Source organism: Gallus gallus, chromosome W (genome assembly GCF_016699485.2).
Source record: "Gallus gallus isolate bGalGal1 chromosome W, bGalGal1.mat.broiler.GRCg7b, whole genome shotgun sequence".
Taxonomy (NCBI): Eukaryota; Metazoa; Chordata; class Aves; order Galliformes; family Phasianidae; genus Gallus; species Gallus gallus.
Window position 1 is genome coordinate 9,020,025 of NC_052571.1, and position 25,165 is coordinate 9,045,189.

The 25,165-nt window shown below is 46.7% G+C and overlaps 1 long non-coding RNA gene across 2 annotated transcripts; it reads left to right on the top strand.

Annotated features, from left to right (window-relative positions):
• On the top strand, positions 1 to 16,574 carry LOC112530487. 2 transcript variants are annotated; one of them, XR_005842518.2, is made up of 3 exons: positions 1 to 59; positions 2,442 to 2,716; positions 12,327 to 16,574. It is a non-coding gene; the product is annotated as an uncharacterized LOC112530487 (long non-coding RNA). The 2 variants fall into 2 exon arrangements; XR_006932323.1 differs by lacking the exon at positions 12,327 to 16,574 and having other exon boundaries at positions 2,442 to 2,727.
• The last annotated feature ends 8,591 nt before the right edge of the window (positions 16,575 to 25,165 follow it).

Here is a 25,165-nt window from a genome sequence, read left to right on the forward strand (position 1 = left end):
CTCTCGCTCACTGCCAAGGAGAGGGGTGGGTGTGCTTCCAAGCCATGCACCTTCATCAGGTAGACCTTTCAGTTTCGGAAACTCTCTCACTGTCTCTCTCTCTCTCTCTCTCTTATTTTATTTGATTTATTACCCTTACTTTCAATTAGATTGTATTATATTGTGTTATCTTTTCCGATATCATAGTTAGTAAAATAAGTTTTCCTCCTTAGATCGTTGCTGCTGCTCTGTTGTTTTTTTTTCCCTCTCTGAGTCCAGCTCCCATTCCCCTACCCTTTTCCCTTTTTCCTTCCTTTTTTTTTTTTTTTTTTTTTTTGTGTGTGTGTGTGCGTGTGAGCCAGGGTGACGTGCGGAAATCAGACCCTATAGCCGGTAAGAATATAGAGCAGGTATGTGTTTATTGGTGACGCGCGTACACCCTGGTGCAAGGGGGATTACTCCACCTAACTTGCACACCGTCAGGAGAAATCGTGCTATAGATATAGGTCGAACTAATACATAATCAGTAGTTGACAGGAATTCGGATACATATTCATTGCAGTCCCGAGAGTCCGTTAGCATACAGTCCCTCCCCCCCACTTGCGCGTGCATGGCAGGTCGTGATGATGAAGGCTCATAGTCTTCCTCACTGCAAACTTCTGACCCCGAAGGGGGGGCATCCCCCAAACTGGTTTCAGCTTGCCCTGTAGACATCTAATCACCTCCCTGCCAAATGTTTTCGAGCTGTTCTCCAGTCCTTATCTTTATGACCTTCATCCTCCTTGTTATTCCAGACCTAGTGTCTGTGAAAGTGCTTGGAATCCCTTGTTTTCTAACACTCTCTACCTAAACTATCTCTATTTGCCCCTTATTTCTACTTTGTGAAACTACTTTCCCTTTTCTTGCTGTGAGGTCCTTCTCTCTATAACTGCAGGGTCCTGTTCTCACTCTTCAAGGGGACCCAAGGGCCTACTGCCCCCCTGTCACGGGCATAGATTTATCTAGATAACTCCGTGACAGGGGCAGGAAGGGGACGGGACATTGGAAGTGAGAATAGCCTTTATCTGCAGAGATCTGGGAGACCTGATATCCCAGTGTTAGCACTGGAAGCTTCCCGGGGGATGGAGAGGTGAAACTGAAATATAATGTTAGTAGTTTCTGTAATGATGAAAGTTTGAAAAGTGAAAAAAGGTTTGGGAAACACATAGGCTGAGGAAGGCAAAGATGAGCAAGGTGTAACAGGGATGTCAAGACCAAGAAGAGAGGTGAGGGATCTGGAATAATTGATTGAGGAACAGAGATAGTAAGGAAATTGGGAAGAACAATAGCAGCTACTACTGTTGCTGCATTAGAATCAGGGACTGAGGACCCAGAGATCTCCTCCGGAAGAAGTAGCAGGGGCCTAGAAGGGCCCAGGGAGAGTTCTGCCCCCCACTGGCTCGAAAGCAGTGTGCAAATAGCAGGGAAATGGCACATTGGTGGAGACGCTGTCCCAAGCTGAGTGGGGGAGGGAACCACCTCTGATCGCAAAAGCTGAATTATGGGAATCTGCGAAGACTTCCCTAGCAGACCCACTGGTTAAACTGCAGCAAGGGAAGCAGGGTAAAGAGGTTAATTTTCTGGTGGATACGGCTGCCTCTTACTCTGTGCTACATAAAGAATTATTACCTGTATGTGGGACAAAGAGAGTCATTATGACTTGTGGAATCAAACTCCATAACCACAAAGTAGTTATAAAATCAGGTATGTTTTAATCAATGCTGCGCAGAGCTGGATGCAGGGGGATAGCTCCTCCTAACTTGCATACCATCAGGACAAAAACTTGGTATAGATATAGGCAGAACTAATACATAATCAATGATTTTCCTGGAATTCGTATACATATTCATTACATTTCTGAGAACCCATTAGCATACGGTCCCTCCCCCTTGCACATGAGTCATGAGCAGTGGGGTTCTCCTCCTGGTGGTCGTTGGATGAAGGCTCGTAGTCTTCCTCGCTGTAACCTTTCTGATCCTGAGGGAGGGGTAGCCCCGGAACCAGTTCTAACTTGCTCTGGGGACATCTTATCACCACCTTGCCTGGTGTCCTTGAGCTGTTTTCACACCCTCATCTTTATCTCTTCTACCTCCGCATTGTCCTAATCCCATCTTGTTACTATCCCATTCTTCTAGCGGCCTCTGCATATTTGCTTCTGTAAACTATTTCTAATTCTCTTTTACCCTTAGTTTCTGCAGACCCCTTACTGAACCCTTTCTTACTCTTCAATTGCCTTGCTAATGAGTAAACAACTTTAGCAGTAACTTGAGCCAGATGTAAACACACACTAGATGCCTGGCTCCTACATGTGAACAAGTTGTTGTTGTGCGGGTATAAAAGGTTGTCAGCACCTACAATGCAGGTTGTTCTTAGTTCTTTGTTCTGCACCAGCAAGTGAGTCTGCGCCTCTCTCTCCGCACCAGCTGCGGGCAGCTCTCTTGCCACAATTGGCACCCGAAGAGGGACACGAAAGGCATACCAGTCTGGAGTGGGCTGAGAGAAGCACCGGGCTGGAGAGAAGCACCGGGCAGAGAGGCCCTAGCGAAAGAGAGAGTTGAAAGAAGCTTTTATCGAAAAAGGGCTGAAAGAATTCCTATAGAGAGAGAGCTGGAAGAGACCCTATCCTGCTGAAAGAAGTGCAAGGCTGAGAGAAGTCTTACAGTCCCCAGCTGCTCCGATTGCCTTTTGCTGGACGAAGGTAAGCGATTGCATACCATGGGGAACAAAATGACCTCTGAACCGAAAAATGTCTTTGTAAAATTGTGGGATGCATCCACTAGAAGTGATGGGATGGTGTCCGGGTTGCTAAAAACCTTGAGAAAACATTTTGAAGCCTTAAAAAGTCATACAGGCTCATCATTGGCTGTCTCCAATTCATACGAGGATGAAGGAGCCGCTGGCTTCTCATCGGGCTCACCCACTGTGCCATCAGCTCCTTCATCATCACCGCCGTGCGGGGTCCTCACTGCCTCCTCTCCCAAAAGTCCTGACAACCCTTTTGATCATGGCCTGATAGATCTTAAGGAAGAGCCGGATCTGTTTCTCCCCAATCCGCATGATAAGTGGGCACTTATTCGGAGGAAGGCTAGGAAAGCTGGGGATGCGGATATGTTGAGGGCTTTCCTTGACATTGTGGCCCCGGGACAAGAACCGCGGTGGGAGGCTTTGTCATATAGTGTCCTGCGAGACACTGTGTGGGAATCGAAATGGAGGGGGTTGGCACAGATCCAGGCAACTGAAAACTTGTTGCTGCAGCGGAAAAACCCACTTCGGGCTGTAGATGTGAATGCCTTGATGGGGGAGGGGGATTTCTCCACCCCAGCTCAACAGGTGCTAATTGCTGCGGAGGGGTTACAGCAAGTTAAACATTTGGCAATGCGTGCCCTCCCAAGCTGTACAGAGGCTGGAAAGCAAAGGCAGTCTTTTGTTAGTATTAAGCAACAACCCCAAGAACCGTATATGACATTTCTGGATAGGCTTAAGAACTCGTTGGAAAAACAGGTCGATAACGAGCAGGCGAGCAGGTGAGAGCTCTTGTATTTCAACAGCTAGCGATTGAAAATACTAACGTTGACTACCAAAAGGTGCTGCGTGCTCTAAAGAATCCCACTACTTTTGCACAACAAAAGGCGCTGGACTGGAAGCTATTGGAGCTCAGCAACTCGAAGCAAAGCTTGCAGACCCTGAGCCTATGGCTCATTCACCACCGCAAGAGGAGGAGGATCAAACCTCCAGGCTTGGTGATCGTCAGGTTGTGGGAGCAGGAGCTGTGGAAAGCTGCTGCTGAGACGTTTGCTTGTGTTTGGGCTCTCACTCATTACATTTGTTGGCATTGTTGCAGTGTATTTTTCTGAACCTTTTAGTTGTTGTAGCAGTTGTTCAATGCTGCAGAAAATTCTAAGATAAAAGATCATGGTATGCAGATTGAGAAGGCCTAATATTGGAAATGTGTTTGAAAGTTGTGCTGTGTCTGAATTCAGCTGAAAGTGGTGAAAATACATTGCCTCACTGCCTTGCAGATGTGATGTAAACTTCAGTAAAGAGGTTCCTGATTTTAAAGCTGTTATTTTCTATAGTAGGTAGTGTAGTCTTTCTTACAAGAGAGGGAATCTTTAATCCCAGATCACAGAATCATATTCAAGGTGAATGCACATAGCTAAATGAGAAAACAGTATTTGCTATAAAATTATGTGTTCTTGTGCAGTAGATTGGCAATGTAGGAAGCTTTCTCATAATTGGTTGTATAATCGAACTTGACTGGCTGAATATCTTCTGGTGTTTAAGAACGTAATGTGTATATGTAGTGGAATTCCAGGGTCACAGCCTGAACCAATGGGTGGGCTCTGTGAGTGTGTGAGTGCGGCGGCGCGGCGGTACGAACGGGGGAGGGACACATTCCTCAGCTCGGCTCTGCCTGCGCGCTGCTACCGGGAGGGGTGAGTCGATTCTTTTTGATATCTTTCCCTCGTGTGCCTATTTCTTAAATAAAGGCTTTGTCATTACCTTCATTTGCTCTACATTTTGGCGAGCCAGGCAGCCAAATATCTTTAAAGATACCCAATTATAAGCCTCTTAAAATAATTACCATGACATTTTTGAACAATTTCATGGGATGGTTTGGACGGGGAAAGGCTAGCCCCATAAGTGAAGTTTTGCCAGGGCACATCCCGGGATTCCTAGGATCCCCATATCACGGGATTGCCTGTATTATTGAAAAATGGGGTCCCCTACGGGATGCAGGAAATGTTCAGGAATCCCCAGCCCGCCTGGCTGAGTATTTCAGTAGTCTAAACAAAAACGTACTCACTACACGAGAACGACAGTTAGCTGCCTCCACGGTGGCGTGGCCGCTGCTGATGGCCTTGAACCGGCTAAATATAACTGAAGCAGCTCTCACTGATGAAAATCAACTATTACGTGACCGTGTGGAAGAACTGGAAAGACAGGTTGCAATTTTGAGAGGGAAAAAACCTAACCCTATCATTCCCGTACAAAAAATCCGAAACATCTCTCTAGAAATAACTGGGGATCCTATACAAGAGAGTCCACATGAACTGGACTCAGAAAATGAAAGCACTAAGAAGTCAGATCTTGAGGCTCCACTAGAGCTTGATCCCTTTGAGATCCGACCAGTTGTAACTCAAAAAACAAAAAAAACGCAGGACAGGCCAGCGGGGCTGCCCCCTGACCAGTGGCCCCCTGACCAGAGCACACTACATGTAACAGCTCGCCCATACACGGCAGCTGAATTAATGGATTTAGTACAACGCTTTAGACAAAAACCGAGAGAGAGTGTGCCAGCATGGTTACTCAGACTATATGACATGGGGGCAGAAAGCGTTGTGGTGAATGGGCCAGAAATCTCAAAACTGGCATCCATTACTACTCACCCGGCCCTCAGGCAAAGACTATATGCGGCTGTGCAACACAATGAAGAAAATCATTCACTGATTACATGGTTAATGGCCGCATGCCGTGTGACATGGGCAAATAAAACGGACATACCATTAAATACCGGCCTGTGGTCCTCTATGGAGGACTTACAAAATTATATCCGAGAATTAGGTATGAAGGAGGCAATTTATGAGGACAATTTTGAGAGCCCAGATATGATAAAATTTTCCGCAGGAATGAGGGACCTCATCCTGCAGCAGGCTCCACCACATCAGTATGGAATTTTGGTATCCATACTGAATCCCCTAGTGGCCTGAGAGGCCATTATACAACAGGCCGCCCAATTGGTGGCAGATCTGGGGGAGACAGAGCGCCTGCGCGCCAGGCGCAATGTCCGAATGGTGGTGGAAAAGTCGGACATCCATCTGCCACCACGACCTAGGAGACCTGCCCCTAATGTAATTCAATCTGGACCCATCAGGGTCTCAAGAAAACAAACGTTCACTGACCTGATTAGGGCAGGAGTACAATTTCAAAAGATCGATGGACAGCCTAACCAGGTCTTATTACAACTACGGAAACAGTTACCAAACAGTCAGAGATTCCAACGCTCTCCTAAAAGGGAAGGAGTTAGACTCATAGAACGGATTCCACAAAACACGTGGAATCTAGAAGACTTCATAGTCCCATCAAAAAAAACGTAAACCTCCTCAGGTGGCCCGGGCAGCCACAGTTGAGCCATCAGAGGAAAAAGACTTAGGGATTGCAGAGCTGATGGCATGACAGGGGAGCCAAAATTCCCCAAGACTAGGGTCTCCAGAGGAGACCGGAGACCCTACGTTGAACTAACGATTCATTGGTCCCGAAAGAATGTGCAGCGGGTTATGGCATTAGTAGATACTGGGGCAGAAACATCAATTATATATGGTGACCCAAACCAATTTTCAGGCTCTAAGGCAATGATAGGTGGGTTCGGGGGGCAGATGATCCCCGTAACACAAACATGGTTGAAACTGGGGGTTGGGCGTCTACCACCCCGGGAGTACAAGGTGTCTATTGCCCCAATTCCAGAGTACATATTGGGGATTGATATCCTGTCGGGTTTGACTCTCCAAACCACTGTGGGAGAGTTCAGATTAAGGGAAAGATGTATTAGTATCCGGGCAGTGCAGGCAATCATAAGGGGTCATGCAGAAATTGAACCTATTTGTTTGCCACAACCACGCCGGATCACAAATACAAAGCAGTATAGACTCCCGGGTGGGCAACAAGAAATTACCAAGACTGTGCAGGAGCTGGAGAGAGTAGGGATTATTAGACCTGCACACAGCCCATACAACTCCCCCATATGGCCAGTCAGGAAACCAGATGGTACATGGCGAATGACAGTAGACTACAGAGAACTAAATAAAGTCACACCACCGATCCATGCAGCTGTACCCAACATCGCTTCCCTCATGGATACATTAAGTAGAGAAATAGAAACATACCACTGCGTTCTGGATCTAGCAAATGCATTTTTCAGCATTCCAATTGCTAAGGAGTCCCAAGACCAGTTTGCATTCACGTGGGAGGGCAGGCAGTGGACTTTTCAAGTTCTACCTCAGGGGTACGTGCATTCACCTACTTTTTGTCATAATTTGGTGGCACGTGACTTGGCAAATTGGAACAAACCATCTACTGTCAAAATGTTCCACTACATCGATGATTTGATGTTAACGTCTGACTCAATCGAGGCATTAGAAAAGACAGTACCATCATTAATTACTTATTTACAGGAAAAAGGATGGGCTATAAACCCACAAAAAGTACAAGGACCAGGGCTATCAGTTAAATTCCTGGGTGTTGTCTGGTCAGGTAAGACTAAGGTGTTACCCAGTGCGATCATTGCTAAGATCCAAGCGTTCCCGGTTCCTACGAAACCGAAGCAGTTGCAGGAGTTTTTGGGTATATTAGGATATTGGCGATCCTTTATTCCCCACTTAGCACAACTGCTAAAACCCTTATATCGATTAACAAAAAAAGGCCAAGTATGGGATTGGGGTAGAACAGAACAAGAAGCCTTCCAGCAAGCAAAAATAGCTGTTAAACAGGCCCAGGCGCTAGGTATATTTGATCCGACCCTTCCAGCCGAACTAGATGTGCATGTGACCCAAGAAGGGTTTGGCTGGGGGCTGTGGCAGCGCCAGGGTTCTGTTCGAATCCCAATTGGGTTCTGGTCACAGATTTGGCATGGAGCAGAAGAGAGATACAGCATGGTTGAAAAGCAGTTATTGGCTACCTATTCTGCATTGCAGGCAGTAGAACCAATAACTCAGACCGCAGAGGTTATTGTCAAAACAACTTTACCAATTCAGGGGTGGGTAAAAGACCTAACTCACATTCCTAAGACCGGGGTGGCCCCATCACAAACAGTAGCACGCTGGGTTGCCTATCTTAGCCAAAGAAGCCGCCTGTCATCATCTCCACTGAAGGAAGAACTTCAAAAGATACTTGGGCCAGTAACATATCACAGCGAGACACCTGAGGAAATAGTGGTTACTTGTCCAGAAAAGAGTCCTGTACAGGAGGGAAAATACCCTATCCCAGAAGATGCCTGGTATACAGATGGATCCAGCAGAGGGAACCCAAGTAGGTGGCGAGCTGTCGCATACCATCCCTCAACTGAAACAATATGGTTTGAAGAAGGGGATGGACAAAGTAGCCAGTGGGCTGAGCTACGAGCTGTGTGGATGGTGATAACTCAAGAGCCTGGCAACAGTGCACTAAACATCTGCACAGATAGTTGGGCAGTCTACCGAGGGCTCACGCTCTGGATAGCACAGTGGGCCACTCAGGATTGGACAATCCATGCCCGACCTATCTGGGGCAAAGATATGTGGGTTGATATATGGAACGTGGTTAGGCACAGGACCGTACGAGCATACCACGTCTCTGGACATCAACCCTTGCAGTCACCAGGCAATGATGAAGCTGACACACTGGCTCGAGTCCGATGGTTGGGAAGTACACCATCAGAAGACATAGCTCACTGGCTGCATCGGAAATTACGGCATGCAGGACAGAAAACCATGTGGGCAGCAGCTAAAGCATGGGGGTTGCCCATACAGTTACCAGATATTGTCCAGGCATGTCAGGACTGTGACGCTTGCTCGCGAATGAGACCAAGACCTCTGCCGGAAACTACGGCCCATCTCGCTAGAGGACACAACCCATTACAGCGATGGCAGATCGATTATATAGGTCCCCTTCCTCGATCGGAGGGGGCCAGATATGCCCTAACTTGTGTCGATACAGCGAGTGGACTGATGCAAGCCTATCCTGTAGCAAAGGCAAACCAAGCCTATACCATCAAAGCTCTAACTAGATTGATGGCATCATACGGGACTCCTGAGGTTATTGAGAGTGATCAAGGTACACATTTCACAGGTGCAACTGTGCAGAAGTGGGCTGAAGACAATAACATTGAATGGCGGTTTCACCTGCCCTACAATCCAACAGGAGCAGGCCTAATAGAAAGATACAATGGGATCCTGAAGGCTGCTCTGAAGGCAGATTCACAGTCCTTGCAGGGGTGGACCAAAAGGCTTTATGAAACCCTGCGAGACTTGAATGAGAGACCAAGAGATGGCAGACCCAGTGCTTTAAAAATGCTGCAGACAACTTGGGCCTCCCCACTTAGGATACAAATTACAAGCAAGGACACCTCACTCAAGCCACAAGTTGGCACAATGAATAATCTTCTGCTCCCTGCTCCTGATGACCTAGAGCCTGGGAGACACAAGGTAAAATGGCCTTGGAAGGTGCAAGCAGGACCAAAATGGTGTGGTCTCCTTGCACCTTGGGGGAGATTGTTAGAGGTTGGGGGATCAGTAAACCCTTCAGTAATCGGTGTATGGCCAACAGAGGTAATAGTTGACACCCCTATTTTCATTGCAAGGGGGACATTAATCATGTCCATGTGGCAAATTAGAACCCCCCCTTTGGTACCCGATATAGTGATTCAGTCGCAGATTTCGGGCCAAAGAGTGTGGTATCGAAGGCCAGGACGTGCCCCGATACAGGCAGAGGTGTTGACTCAAGACCGAAATACAGCCTGCATCTTACCGTGGAGGGCGGACCTACCCCTCCTCGTACCTATTAAACATCTGTTTTACTCCCCTTGAGGTTTTAAGTTCACAGGATGGCCAGCAGGAGCAACATCACTCAAACACGCTTATGAGGAAACATCATGACACCCTGTGACGCACTGCTGAACTTTTGGGGACTGGAGAGCATGAATCAGAAGCACTACTGGTCCTTGAAAAAGATACGCCTCGAGAAAGAACATCAAGTACTGGCCCAACAGAACCGTGAAGTGGACTGCCACTGATTGCCTTTATTGTTTTGACATCCTATATTGCGGCGGGTGTTGTGTATGCATCGCGATGTGCATTGTGTCTTGGGCCACCAGGTTGCAGGGGCTCACCCCCTACCTGCTCAGTCATTGGTTCATGCTGTGAAGGGGTGGAGTGTAGTGGAATTCCAGGGTCACAGCCTGAACCAATGGGTGGGCTCTGTGAGTGTGTGAGTGCGGCGGCGCGGCGGTACGAACGGGGGAGGGACACATTCCTCAGCTCGGCTCTGCCTGCGCGCTGCTACCGGGAGGGGTGAGTCGATTCTTTTTGATATCTTTCCCTCGTGTGCCTATTTCTTAAATAAAGGCTTTGTCATTACCTTCATTTGCTCTACAGTATATTTACAACTGTATATCTTACCTGCACCTGCCTGGCTTTCATAATTCTGCTTCTGAATACATAATTTCAGTGATGTTATAAATAATAATAATAGATTTTCCTTTTAAAAATAAAATTTTAAAAATTTTAAAAAAGGGGGGGAAGTGCAGGTATGACTCCTCAGGAAAGAATAGCTAAAGCATGCTATGTTCTTAACTTTCTAAATTTTCTAAATTGTTGGACAATGATAACGTGGGGCCAAGGCTATGCTTGTGTCTTAACAAGAATAGGTCCGAGATGGGTACCAGCACAATGGGTCCAGCCATCTATCTCGTCATCTGCTGTAGCATGATCACAGGATTTTCATCAGTGGTTTGGGTCACCCTCGCCAGGACAAGACACGGTGCATTCAAACCAGTCAAAGCCATTCATTCCATATTGTTCCTTTCTTTGTGTTTACACAGCTAACCATGAAATGTTGAGATGTCATTTTCCTTCCGTAGTTTTCAAAGCTAGCTTATTTAACCCTTATGTGTTCAAACCCTAGGTCTACCTGAACTCCTGATCTCAATCCTCCCTTTTCTTGAATCTAGCAAAACCTTTTGCTAAATGATCCCATTCCAAGAAAGAGAGTTCCTAAAATAGCTCCCATTTTCCATCTTCTGTCTTAGCCTGTTTCTTCCAGTCCTCGCAGCTATTCTCTGAACCCTTACACAGCCATAGCATGCATCGCAGAGGAATACATACTAAGATAAGCAAAGCAATTACTATAATGCAAGCCATAAAGAGCTGCTTTAACCATGCAAAATTAGGTAAGCAACTAGTGAGCTTTTTCCATAATTCTGTAAAGACAAAAAAGTATCATCCGATGAGACTTGGTAAAGTAACTTGGTACGTTCCCATATGGCTTGCAGGTCAGTCTCTATTCTTTGAGTCTCATCTATATATGCATAACAACTCTGATTGTGAATCATACACACTCCCCCTTCCTTTGCAGTTAATAGGTCTAATGCCATCCTATTTTGTAATACTACCTTACTTAATGTTGGAACTTCTACTTGTAATGCCCTTATTGAATCCGTGGTTGCATTTTCTATCATCTCCAGAGTAGCTGAGATGTTGACTATTGCTTTTTCTAACTCGCTTACTCCTAGGGACAGGATATACCACCTAACAAAGCTATGGAAGCCTGTGGGCTTTTCCACTAAGGGGTTTGACACCCTTTTCACTCTTTTCCAAGGTGTCCGTAATATTCCCGACGGAGGAAAAGTGTGGTTATGTATTGATATATATGGTACTAATGCTCCTAGAGCCTTTCCATCTCGGTGACAAAAACTTTCTAGCTCGGCCGTCAACACATAACCACCACAACCCATCTGGTGTACAGCTAAACTCAAACCAGAAACTATGATTCATAGCTATGTTGATGGGTGTCTGTCGCCGAGCGACTGTTCGAGGTTCCCTGGAGTGCAACATTCAGCCAAGGCGCAGCATGGATGAGGCCACACACCAATATGGTTACTAGTAGCCAAGCCATTTAATAACTACACACAGCTGTTTATATAGAGCAGTACAAATAGCATGCTAAGTACAACAAGGTACGGCTCTCATAACTTGCGGTTGCTTGCAGCTTGTCTAATGGCACCTGGCACAGCGGTCTCTATCGCAGCTCCGCATTCCTTTCGCCTACTCCCATCGTTCTGTGTGAGACAGTGATCCATAGCGGCTGTTTTGCTTGCAGTGACCCAGGGGGAGATAAACATGACCTCCCTGGGTCAGCCATCCTTCCACAATTCCCCCGTTCTTTTCTTGCACAAGCAAAACAGCCAAGGTAACCTTCAAGAGCATTTTCTTAACATCAGCAATAGCCGAACAAATTATAAGGATTCCCACCACCAGCAACATCAATAGACGAAGGCCCTCCTTGACAAGGCCACTATCATAGAATCATAGAATTACTCAGGTTGGAAAGGACCTCAAAGATCATCAAGTCCAACCTCAGCCTAACCATACTACCCTAACTCTAACAACTCTCTGCTAAATCATATCTCTGAGCACCACATCCAAACGGCTCTTAAACACATCCAGGGACGGTGACTCAACCACCTCCCTGGGGAGCCTATTCCAGTGTTTTACCACTCTTTCTGTAAAGAAGTGTTTCTTAATGTCCAACCTAAACTTACCTCTCGTTTCCCGCAGGAAAATGAGAGCCTGCTTTTGCCTCGGTATGACAAGGTGTCTCTGAATCATTCGCGCATTTCGTTGATCGCATGTGGGTCACCCTGCGTGATAGTGACTTGCCTGAAGAGGCGAAGCACCAGCTGTTCCGAGTTATGGTACACGACAATGCTAATCTGAGCACCAGAGCCATTCTCGCTACGTTACCACAGGGTGCCACTGTCGAGGCTATGCTGTAGCGGTCTGAGGGCTGAGCAGGGTCGCCAGGCTACCCAGATAGCAGCCGCAGTACAGCAAGTGTTAGGTCACCGGGATGCCAGAAAAGGAAAAGGTGCTGGCGTAGGTGACCAAAAATGCTATAATTGTGGAATGATTGAGTATCTGCATCGGCAGTGCCAGGAAAAGGTATGGTGTGACACTTGCCAGCAGGATTCACATGCCACAACAACTTGTAGAAGAGGGGGTTCGGGAAACGGCTGGCGCAGCACGGAGCACCGGCGTGTGACAAAACAAGTACCGGACCACAACCCAGCGGCACTGGCTACCTCAACCGGCAGCAGCCAGCCACTCGAGGGAGTCTCGGAGTGGATGTGGCAACAGCAGTAGACATTCATCTGCAAGACACAACGGTCCAAAAAATCCGTTTGGTGGCAGAGGGACCATTGTCTTTGAAGAAACCCGTTCATGCTATCTTAATGGGGCGATCCTCCTTGGGCCAATCGGGAGTGTTCTTAGTTTCCAGGGTAATAGACTGATTGTTGGGGACCGATTTATGCACTACTGTATACCTTAACTCCACCTGTGTTTATTTCAGCAGGTACATGTATAGCTCAATTTATTCCCATACCAGCTGGGAGTCTGAATAGCTCAGGGGCGGATCAGAAAGGGGGATTTGGCTCCACAGGACCCATAGCCTGCTTGACTATTCAACTCGGAGATCGACCAATGATGCGGGTAAAGTTGCAATGTAATCAGATTAGCATCACTGTGACAGCTTTGCTAGACTCTGGGGCAGATGTCTCCCTGGTCTCTTCTGACATCTGACCGCACCAGTGGTCTACTACTACTGTTAATAATATCAGTGGGGTGGGTGGGTCTTCATCCACTCATAAGTCAACAACGCCCATTTGTAGTATTGGTGGGCTCTGAGAATGCTGTCACCGTAATGTTACATGTAGCCAGACTGCCTGGGGGCCTGCAGATGTTGCTTGGCCGGGATGTGCTAAGCCAGCATGGGGTGCGCCTAACTAATCAACCTTTTCTCTAGTGGCCACTGTGGCACCTCCACCCATTGCTCTGAAATGGAAATCTGATGACCCCATTTGAATGGAACAGTGGCCACCGAAAAAGGAGCGCCTAGAAATCACCAAAACATTAGTACAAGAGCAATTGACTGCGAGTCATATTAGACCCTCCACTAGTCCTTGGAATACACCCATATTTGTTATCCCAAAAAAGTCCGGTAAATGGTGACTGCTGCATGACCTACGGAAAATTAATGAGCAAATGGAGGCAATGGGGGCACTCCAGCCTGGCCTGCCCTCGCCAGTTATGTTACCTGCAGATTGGGCAGTTATCGTTATTGACCTAAAAGATTGCTTTTTTACTATCCCTATTGCTGATCAAGATTGTAAACGCTTCGCCTTCTCAGTGCCATCTATTAATAAGGCGGAACCAGCCGACCGATATGAATGGGTAGTCTTGCCCCAAGGTATGAAAAATTGCACTACCCTTTGCCAGCTGTTTGTGGCGGCGGCGCTAAGGCCCCTCCGAAAAAGGCACCCAAAATGATTATCTATAATTATATAGATGGCATTCTCTTTTGTCAGGAATCCTCATTCCTGGAAGATTGGCTGACCGAGGTAACTACCCACCTCAGTCGGTTTGGTGTAAAGGTGGCTCCTGAGAAGGTGCAGCGTACTACCCTGATTTTATACCTAGGCTGGAAGTTGTCAGACTCTGTAGTGTCTCCTCAGTGGTTAGAGTTCAGGGTGGATGTCAAGAATTTACATGACTTGCAAACCCTTTTGGGGAATATTCAGTGGATACGTCCACAAGTGGGCATTCCCAACAGCCTACTAGCCCCATTGACATCTCTTCTCCGGGGTCGACAGCCCAAAGAGGAGATTCAGCTGACAGCCGAAGCCCAACGGGCTCTGGGAGAAATCACAGAAAGAATTTGACAAGCTGTTAGTGCTTGCATGCTTGCAAATGTACCAATCTCATTACTAATCTTTGCCCAAGAACAATATGCCTTTGCTGTGCTCTGTCAATGGCAAAAGAAATTTGGGGAGGATGGGGGGGGGCGGACAGCCAGTGTACATGACTGTACCAATGCCACTGACAGTGACAGACAGGAATGCACAGTGTTATCCTCCTGCTTTCTCCTTCCCGTGCTCCTGCTCTCCCACAGCTTCTTTCTTTTTGCTTGAATGGCTCTTTCCCTCGATTCAGCTGCACACGTAGTTATGCACAAGAACTGAGATGATAGCTCAGCTTATCGTTACAGGACGAGACTGTTGTATTTCTATTACGGGCTCAGATCCAGCTGACATTAGTGTTCCTTTTATGGTAGCTGGGTTGGAGTGGGCGCTACGCCACTCAGATCCTCTGATCGTGGCCCTGGAAGGGTATGCGGGGGTGCTTCATAGTGTACGACCAGAGGGGCGGGTATCGCAGTGGTTAGCAAAAACTGAATGGGTGCCTAGGCCTTACGTTAGCCTACAGCCTGTCGAGGGATGAACTGTGTATACCGATGCTGGGAAGCGGAGTCAGACAGCAGTTTGTGTGTGGTGGGAGAATGATCAGTGGCAGCAGCATAAGATAATGGGATGTCTCGCTCCAATTTATAGGAGAGAGAGGAGGTTCTTTGATATATGTATACCTGGTGTGAGATTAAGAAACAACGGTTCAAATGTTGGTCCGACCAGTTTATTACAAATCCTAGTTATTCAGGGAGATGGGGAAGGGGAGAAGGGCGATAGAAAAGATAGGAAATAGAAGCAAGGAGTCCTTATAGGAAGGAAGAGGGAGATAGTCACCACCATGGTCCAAGGTGGTTCGTAGTTCAGTCATTGATCTTCAGTAGTGGTGGGTCGTCAGGTGTTGTTCCATTGATGACATGGTGACAACGACGATTACGATGGCAGTACAAACTTATAAATAAGTCCAAAGTGGTCGAGTCAGCTCTCTTTGGAGTGACAGCTCGAATCCGAAGTGGTTGAGTCAGCTCTCCTTGGAGTGGCAGCTACTGGCTCTGGGATCTCAGCAGAAATTCCTTTGTTATCATCTTCCAGGCCTTGCCAGCAGATAAGAGGAAGCAGGGATGCCCATCTGCATCCTGTTTTTCACAGGGCATGATGGTATCGTTCCCCAATTTTTTCCCACACCAAGCTGGGGCTATTAGGCCAGATCTTCCGCCAGTAACCACTCCTGAGCACTGTCTTCTGGAGGCAAGTAGCTCTGGAGGAAGGTGCTTTCAAATGTCAAAGTGATGTTGATTGTCACACGGTAGCACCCATCATTTGCCACCTCCATAAATCAGTTAGAGTCTTATCACAAGAAATACCTCAGGAAGCAAGCTTTGAGACAGAAGACAAAGAAGGGTTCTCACACCACCCTGTGGCTCAAAGGTTGCTTGAAACTGAAGCATAGTTGACCTTTCACGATGGTGAGGAGAAGAAAAGTAGTAAGAAAGAGGAAAAAAAAGGAAAGGGAAAAACAAACAAACAAACATGAGGGAAAGAGGCGGGGGGGGGAAGGCAAAGTTAATTATTATACCATTACTACATAAGATTTCTTGGGCTTGGTTACAACTGTTGCCCTGATCTGTTGGATTTGTCCATCAGTAGAAGTGGTTACAAAGTACATGGAGGATACAACACGTTGTATAAGTTGAATAAAACATGGAATGGTACAAGGTACAAACATAAGAGTTGCAACAGCACACAATAGATAAAATAGGATACGTTTGACCCATGGGGCACCTGGGAGCCAGGAAAAGAAGTCGAAGTCTAGGCCTTTCCAGGTTTGGACAGGAACATGGGCTATTTTCCGTATCCCGTGGGCAATTTGTTTAACAACTTTACCATTATCATTGAATTTTTAGACAAAAATTAGAGTCATTCAATTTGCCAAAGACACTATCCGGTGACTCTTCAGGAGTGGTGACACAAATGTTACATAGCAAATAAAAGGTAGAAAGTGAAAAGAGACAACCATACATTTGACAATAACCATACATTTAAATAAATAAACAAGTAAAACAAATTGAGATATTTGTGTCAGCTGCTTTCTCCACCCAGGAAGTCCCATTGTAAGCCAGGATCCAGATGGGAATTCTTCAGTGGAGGTTCTGGTGTTTATGAATAGCCATACATATTACACTTCAGTTAATTCACCAAAAGCATATCTAGTCCAATTTGGCAATATGTGGACTTGCCATGTAATGTTCTCAAAGATGATTTAGTGTCTTGAGAATTTTCTGCTTGAGCATTTCCAAAGCAATTCAAATGCTGAGAGATATAGATACTAGTTTGGCAAGTTCAAGTATTGTTATAGTCTACAGAATTTTTCACAGGACAGTGTGTGTAGGATACCCCACAGTATAAACCATAAGAGGGGTAAATCCTAGAAACATACATATCTCTTATCAAAACTTCAACAACCATGTTCTGGATGGAACTCCTGGACTGGTGTGACACTGAAAAGCATCAGTGCAAAGGGTTTTATGATAGATTTGTTTTGTGACCACATCTAAAAGATATCAGATGGGTCCCTTGGTTCATTTCCCAATTTGTTAGGAATTTAGAAACACTGTGGAGGAGTTACATGCAAATCATAATCAGTTTGATAAAAAGGGGTGAAAGAAGGGATCAAAAGGAATGGTATCACTGTGAATATCAGTAAGCCAGGATGACCTGTAAAAACTCTGAACCCAAATGTGAAGTTTAACAGATCCAAGGACTGATATCAATCACCACCCACACTCACAACAACCCAAAACATAACACTATTGTAACCAAAATATGTTATCAAGAGGTATATTCAGTATTCTAGCATGATCAAGCCTTCAGTATTTCTGTCACAAAACATAAATGGTTAAGATCAGCTATCAGCCTTTCTGCGTTCAGTCAAGGTCCCACGGGGATCTTCTGAAAAATAAAACAAGACACCAACTTGCCCTTCTTTGGACTTTGTTAATATAGTTAAAATGAGGGAACAGATCAGCAAGTGTTGATTTTATATTCCTTTTTCCGGGGTGTCCTTAGCCTTCCAAGGATATTTATTATGAGGTTCCGTTAGGGTTAGGGGAACTGGCCCCACATTAGGCAAATCAACCAATACAGGCTGGCCAGGGAGATAACAGGGTTATCAGCAACTTATCAGCAACTGGATTGTGACTCACAGGGGTAATTGGCAAGAGTGGTGAGGCCTTGGAACAGAAGGCGTTAAATCGAGGGTCTTGTCCTTTTGTTGCGAGCTTTCTAATTGATCCACCCTTCACCACCCCACCCATCTCCCGCTCACCTGGGAGGGGGGGGGCCAAGGCATCAGCTTTCCTTGAGCTTCTTGAGCTTTTGTTCTGGCCACCAGTTAACTAATTTCTCTAACCTGACTGTGGGTAATCAATTCATCAAATCTCGTGGAACACCCTTTTGCCAGCCCAGTATCCAGAGACAATTACATTTATGATCAATATTTCGTCTACCTGTTTTTACTGAAAATGAGACCCTTCCAGTCCCACTGAGCTTTGGGCTAGGTGGATGGGGGGCAATGCTGACCGCTGCAAGCCTCACTCCCCTTGGCTCAAATTTACTGGAGGAAGAAACCACTGGCCCATATTTTCTCCCATAGTTAATTAACCCTTGGGCAACCTCCCCCCACGTCCATACTTTGTATCCTGACTGAAGATGGTTAGAGGTTACAGTTCCTTCTAATACTGCCTGGGTTCTTTCTCCCTGAGACAAAGCCTGTATCTTTCCTTGCAGTTGTATGCCTATGGGTTTCAATGATTCTGGAAGCCCCCTGGTTAAAGGGGTCATCCTCTCAGGATCAACGCATCATCATAGGTGATTCATGGTGTGGCTGCAGCTTTCTGTCATACATCATTTGGAGACAAGCAGCCTTTTGAACACTTTCTACTAACTGATCAACTGTTCCAGTAACGGCAAGAGGGTCTCCCCTTTCTAGAGGGTTGAGACCACCTGCCCAATAGGCAGCCCTCTGTGTTGAGGACCAGGGAGCACAATTATTGCTAGTAGTTAAAAATACTTCTGGTCCCAAATAACCTTCAGCTTCTTTTTCTGTTAACAGATTTTGGTCTCCATCAGTGAGACTAACCCTCCATACATACTCTGTCTCAGATTTCCTTGGAGAGCAGCTAAAATCTCCTTTCAATTTTGCTAGTTCAGTGGCTGAGAAGGGAATTTCTCTAACATTCATTTGAGGATCTAGATCATCCTCACTGTTATCAAATGTATATTCAGTTTTTATCAAAGGACGCAATGGGGCTATTGGAGTTTCTAATTTATCTAGCCTTTCCTTCATTCCTTGTAGTTCCTCCTGTGGGAATTGAATGTTGTTTCTGCATCAGAACAAGATAAGAATTTTGTTAATTTCATGACCTCTGCTACCATTTGAGTCCTTTATTACAATTAATAATTCTTTTCAGGGGTCTTTCTACTTTATCAGGGTTCTCTGGTAGTTTTCATTGCTCATCCTCTAGATAAACCTTCCCCAACAATGTATACTCAGTATATAAGTAAAATAATATATACATACATATATATAGATAGATATATCCATAGAGATTAGGTAGATGGAGTAAGTTATAAGCACAAAGACTGAAGCTCCTGTCTGTCCAGCCATCTGAAAAACTTCTGGGCCTTCAGTTAAAGGCAAGTTAGATGTAATAGATATCTTTACAAATCAGAAACCCCTTGATGTTGAAAAACTACTAGCTTTTGGTGCTGGATAGACACGACTTGAGTAACAGAGAATTAAAGGAGGAGAAGTTAAACAATTAACAGCATACATATATAAGCTAGTAACAACTTATGTATAGCCAGCACGAAAAAATATATGTCACACACATTGCAAGAATATCCTGCACAAATTAAAAAGACAACTCGTGACATGTCTTAGGGAGTGCCTGAAGAACGTATTGAGGAAGATCTGGCACCCCCCCCCCCCCTCCGTACTCTTTGTCTAACAAAGACTTTGAAGAAAATCACCATATCAATACGAATGAGAAGGGTACTGAGACATCTTGGAGACAACAGGACAGCTACTGACTGACACCAGATAACACACGGATTAACAAGTAATTATCAAATGTAAACCTTTTGATAAGATTGTGAACCTGGAGTACCCAGCCAGTGGGGAAACAGGGGAAGCAAGGGGGGCGGGGGGGAGAAACAAGGTACAAAAGCTGTCATATCCATGCCCATAAGCGCGCTCTCCTGCTTGTGGGACACCCGCCATTGCAATCACGAATACAATCTGCTTTATCAGATACCGTCCTGACAAAATTATTTGGATATTTCCAACACTCCTGAGTATAAGTTTTTCCTTCAGGTGCACTATGGATAACAGTGTCACTGGTATTCTTACACGTTAGCATTTCCTTAAAAGCTATTTGCAACAAAACTGAATTACATTTCTCTCTTTCTAATTGTTCCTCAAGGTTCACTATTTGATTCTGCAGAGCTTTTACCAATTCTTGTGTTACTTTAACTGATTCCTGCAATGCTTGTATAGTTTGGGTTTCTGCCGAATGCTTTTCATCTCGGAACTCCAAGGCAGCTTTTAAAGCAGCCCCGAGTACTGCACAAACGAATGATTTTCCTTTTCCGGCTCGGGTAGGAGCCTCATTTTGTAGAACCCTAATACGGTCCAAAACACTCTGCAAGTTATGCCAGTTCTGTCGTGCCCAATCCACCCCTGATAAAGAGGGCCGAGCACCATGTTTTTCTAAAAGGTCAAATAACACATATTCAGTTTTCATAGTAACAATATTGCCGCTCATTTCTCAATACACTGAAAGATCTACACTGAGGGAAGGGGAGGTACACGCATTCAAAAGCTCGAGTAACTTCTTACATCCCCCCAGGGAGGCACACACACCTCTCAAACAAATGCAAATACTCCAATCACTCCTCCCTTTCTCTGAGGGAAGCACACAAAAGAGAAAGAGGCTACAACAACACCTTTTAGCTTTCAATACGAGGAGTGCCGAGAGACATGCCGAGACAGAGGACAGGGATCGACCCTGCTTCCAGCTACCGCGACACTTACAGCACTTTGGCTTGTCCGGCGCCCGCTTCCAGCTACCGCGACACCTGCATCTTGTCCGGCGCCCGCTTTCAGCTACTGTGACACTTACAGCACTGCAGTTTGTCCGGCGCCAACCGTCTGCGACCGCTGCCTCAGCTCCCTCTTACTCCAAGGCTCCTTTGCTGTTCAGGCGCCACTTGTTGCCGAGCGACTGTTCAGAGTCCCCTGGAGAGCAATATTCAGCCAAGGCACGGCATGGGCGAGGCCACACACCAATATGGTTACTAGTAGCCAAGCCATTTAATAACTGCGAACAGCCGTTTATATAGAGAGGTACAAATAGCATGCTAAGTACAACAAGGCACGGTTCCCATAACTTGCAGTTGCTTGCAGCTTGTCTAATGGCACCTGGCACAGCGGTCTCTGTCGCAGCTCCGCATTCCTTTCACCTACTCCCATCGTTGTTCTGTGTGAGACAGTGATCCATAGCAGCTGTTTTGCTCGCAGTGACCCAGGAGAAGATAAACATGACGTCTCTGGGTCAGCCATCCATCCACAATCCACCAATGCAATTGTTCCAGTTACTACAGGTGATCAATAGAGGGGCCCTGTGCTCAGACAGCAGGGGGAACAGGATAATAGAGTTAAATGGACTGTGAGGATTTGATGGCCTGGCACATCAGTACCCCAGAAATATAAGACACTGGTGGGCACTGGTGCTCAGCTCACACTGATGCCCTCGAGTCATGAAGGGACAGAATCGATTCATATTTCTGGAGAGACAGGGCTCTCAAAATATTGGCTGTGTTGGAGGCTGAAATTAGCCTTACTGGTAAAGACTGGCAAAAGCATCCTATTCTGACTGGCCCAGGGGCTCCATGTATACTTGGTATTGATTACCTCAGAAGGGGACATTTCAAGGATCTCAGGGGATATCAATGGGCTTTTGGAATAGCTAATATAGACACAGATTATGTTAAACAGCTGTCTGTTCTGCCTGGTCTGTTAGAAGATACCTCTGTTGTGGGGTTGCTAGAAGTGGAAGAGCAACAGTTACCAATTGCTACAAAAACGGTGCACAGACGGCAGTACCACACTAACAGGGATTCCTTGCTCCCCATTCATAAGTTGATTCGTCAACTAGAGAATCAGGGAGTGATCAACAGAACCCACTCACCTTTTAACGGCCCCATATGGCCAGTGCATAAAGCTAGTAGAGAGTGGAGGCTGACAGTAGACTACCATGGCCTGTATGAAGTCACACCCCCACTGAGTGCCACTGTATCGAACGTTAGAACTCCAGTGTGAATTGGAGTCAATAGAAGCCAAGTGGTATGCCGCCACTGACATTGCTAACGCCTTCTTTTCCATTCCTCTGGCCACAGAATGTAGGCCACAGTTTGCTTTCACCTGGAGGGGTGTTCAGTACCCCTGGAACCGTTTGCCTCAGGCGTGGAAACAGCCCAACCATTTGCCATGGGTTGATCCAAACTGCATTAGAACACTGTGGTGCTCCTGAGCACCTGCAGTATATTGATGATATTGTTGTGTGGTGCGATACAGCAGAGGAACTTTTCAAGAAAGGAGAGAGAATAATCCAGATCCTTCCGGAAGCTGGTTTTGCTATTAAGTAAAACAAAGTGAAAGGAACTCTACAGGAAATTAAGTTCATAGGTACAATGTGGTAAGATGGGTGTCATCACATCCCATCAGATGTGATTGACAAAATCATTCCTATGTATCCATCCACTAGTAAAAAAGCAAATTAATCTTTTCTGGGCGTAGTGGGTTTTTGGAGAATGCATGTTCCAAACTACAGCCTCATTGTCACCCCCCATTATCAGGTGATGCAGAAAAGAATAATTTTACATGGGGCCCTGAGCAGTAGCAGGCTTTTGAGCAAATGAAACAGGAGATAGATTGTGCTGTGGCCCTGGGGCCAGTATGGATGGAGCAGGATGTAAGAAAACATCCTCTATGCTGCTGCTGGAGAGAGAGGCCCTGCAGCGTCTGAGGCACAGACTCAGATGTAAACAATCCAAATCATTTATTGCAGGTTCTAACATCCCTTATATACATTCTCAAGTTTTCTCTTGTAACTTTCCCACACGCCCTTTACATGTCAACAAAACACTGCATAAACACTCCTCAACTGTGCATGCAGGTGCTTCTCCAGTCAGAGTCATGAGACGTACCTAGCTACAGGTTCTTCCTCCAGTCAGGGTCATTATCATGCGGCAATCACACAGCTCACTTGACTTCTGTTTTAATTCTTCTGGAGGTATTTTTGGTTCTCAGCATTCCTTTCTCATGCCATTTATCTTGCTCCGCAGCTTCTGCTCTGAGTAGTCTTTCTTTTATTTCCACAATTCTCCCTTTTTTGTGTATTAGCAAACTATTAACATACTACAAAATAATAACACTAATCATATTAATAACATAATCATGCCTTGTACACAGCATCCTGACCGCCTGATTTAGAGCTTTCTCCTTCATTTTGTATAACACTTTGTAACACTATTGCCGGATGCATTTAGGTTACCATAACTCGATCAAGGCTTCGATTGACCACACACTGAACCTAAGAAAAGAGACAAGGCAAAGATAGCATAATTACAAGAAATACTGTTTGTTGGAGATATGGTCAAGGATGCTGCAGCGAAACTCCGCTGTACAACAAGCTGAAGACAGCAGGAAAACATCTTGAACGATTCACTACAGAATGGGGAGGTGGCTGCACGTCATGGTGTGTGCACCATGACAATGTGCCTTGTGCTAGGCGGACTTAAGGGGGAGGGTAGGCGTGTGGGCGTGTGGGGTTGTGCAACAGGTGTACGGGTACGCATGTGCGGGATTCCACTGGACTATAAATCTATGTAGCCAAGATAATAGACTTGACAGCTGACTCCATGGCATCCGTGTCTGTCTCTCTCTCCCTGGATGGAGTCCAGCAGCTGGGGTCGTTGGCGCAGGTAGCGAGTGCGTCAAGTGGTGACCCCGACATGATCCGAAGTGCGAGTGAACACGATGAGATATGAACAGAGGTTAGGGGTGAACGGTGCACCATGGCGAGAGGGGCTCGGGGTAATCCAGACCTTACCATGTCGACAGCATCCATCAAGGATACAGTAAAGGTACTGAAGGTGCTGGCTCAGGAGGTAGTTGTCCTCCGTTGTCCTCCAGCAGCACGGAGGGTTTGATCCAACGGATGTTACAGAGAGGTTTGCTGGTAAATCCAGTGCAGGCAATGGACATGGAGAAGGTCCAGGCGGTGGGCTAGGAGCTGCTGGCCGCTGCGGGGATGGGGAGTAAGACGGCGCTGCAGCACAATCCCGGAGTGTTTGGGCAGCAGCATTGGGGGCTGTATACGGTTCTCCCATGGGTCAGACGACCGCAGCGGGAGGAGCAGACAAGCTAGGGGACAGCGTGGAGGTGATCTCGGCAGAGCCGCCGGATTCACCAGACATATTGGCGGATGCTGGGGGGATCCGTATGAGAAGGCGTTGGCCTTCCCGGTGGAAGGGGCACAGACCTCGGATTTATTTGCGGATGAGGGACTGTTTGCCCCAGGTATAGTCACAGGCCTCCCACCTCACCCTTCTGCCCCCCCTGTGTACGCCCTGGTGGACGTGAGCATGGCGTGTGCCTGTATGGCGCCTGGCTGTGAGTGATCTAAGGGAGGGGCAGGAGGAGGGGAGGGCCGGCTGGGGGAACAGCCGGAGGACACGCTTCTGTATCGGCTGTTGGCGGAGCTGCGGCATGTCTCTGTAAACTCCTAGGCTTTGGCTCAGGTGGTAGAAAAGGGGGACGGGTGTGGTTGAGCAACGCTGGCCAGAGACCCGATTGATCATTGGCGACTGATCGTGAAAAACTGTGCCCTGGAGGGGGACGTGATTTTGAGCCCGGCAGGAGATGGCAGACCACTGGTCTGCTCAGTTGTTCAGGATGGGCAGGGGCAAAAAACGTGGGAACCCTGGGATTGGCGGCTGGTAAAGGAACTGAGGGTTGCTGTCTCCATGTCTGACTTGGGGAGCACAGCGTGTGCCGCATTGCTGGATATGTTGCAGGTGGAACTAGCCTGCCCCTTTGACTGGCAGAGCCTGGCTAAGGCCGTCCTGACGCCCGCCCAGATGGTGCTGTTTGAAAGTAGATAGAAGTAGTCACTCACATTAGAAAACGCGATAAATAATACCACAATAGCACGGGGTCACCCTCTGTTCGGGGTGGGGGCTGACCAACTATGGGACACGGGGGCTTTCGCGGACCCCCGTACTCAGTGCACCTGGGACCCTTCGATTCTGCGGCAGGCAGTGTACTTGGCTAGAAAGGCACTGGCCATTGTCTCAAAGCTAAGCGAGATGAACCCTCCCTATGTTTATATCAAACAGGGGCTGGATGAGCAGTGCATGCAGTTCCTGGACCACCTTCATAAAGCTTTGGACGACTTGGGTCCTCCCACCACAGCAAAAACGGTAGTGGGGAGGAACTTGGCTGCGGTAAATGCAAACGCTACTTGCAAGGCAGCAATCAGGGCATTGCCAGGAGACACCACTTTGTCTACAATGATGGAGGTGTGTCTTAAG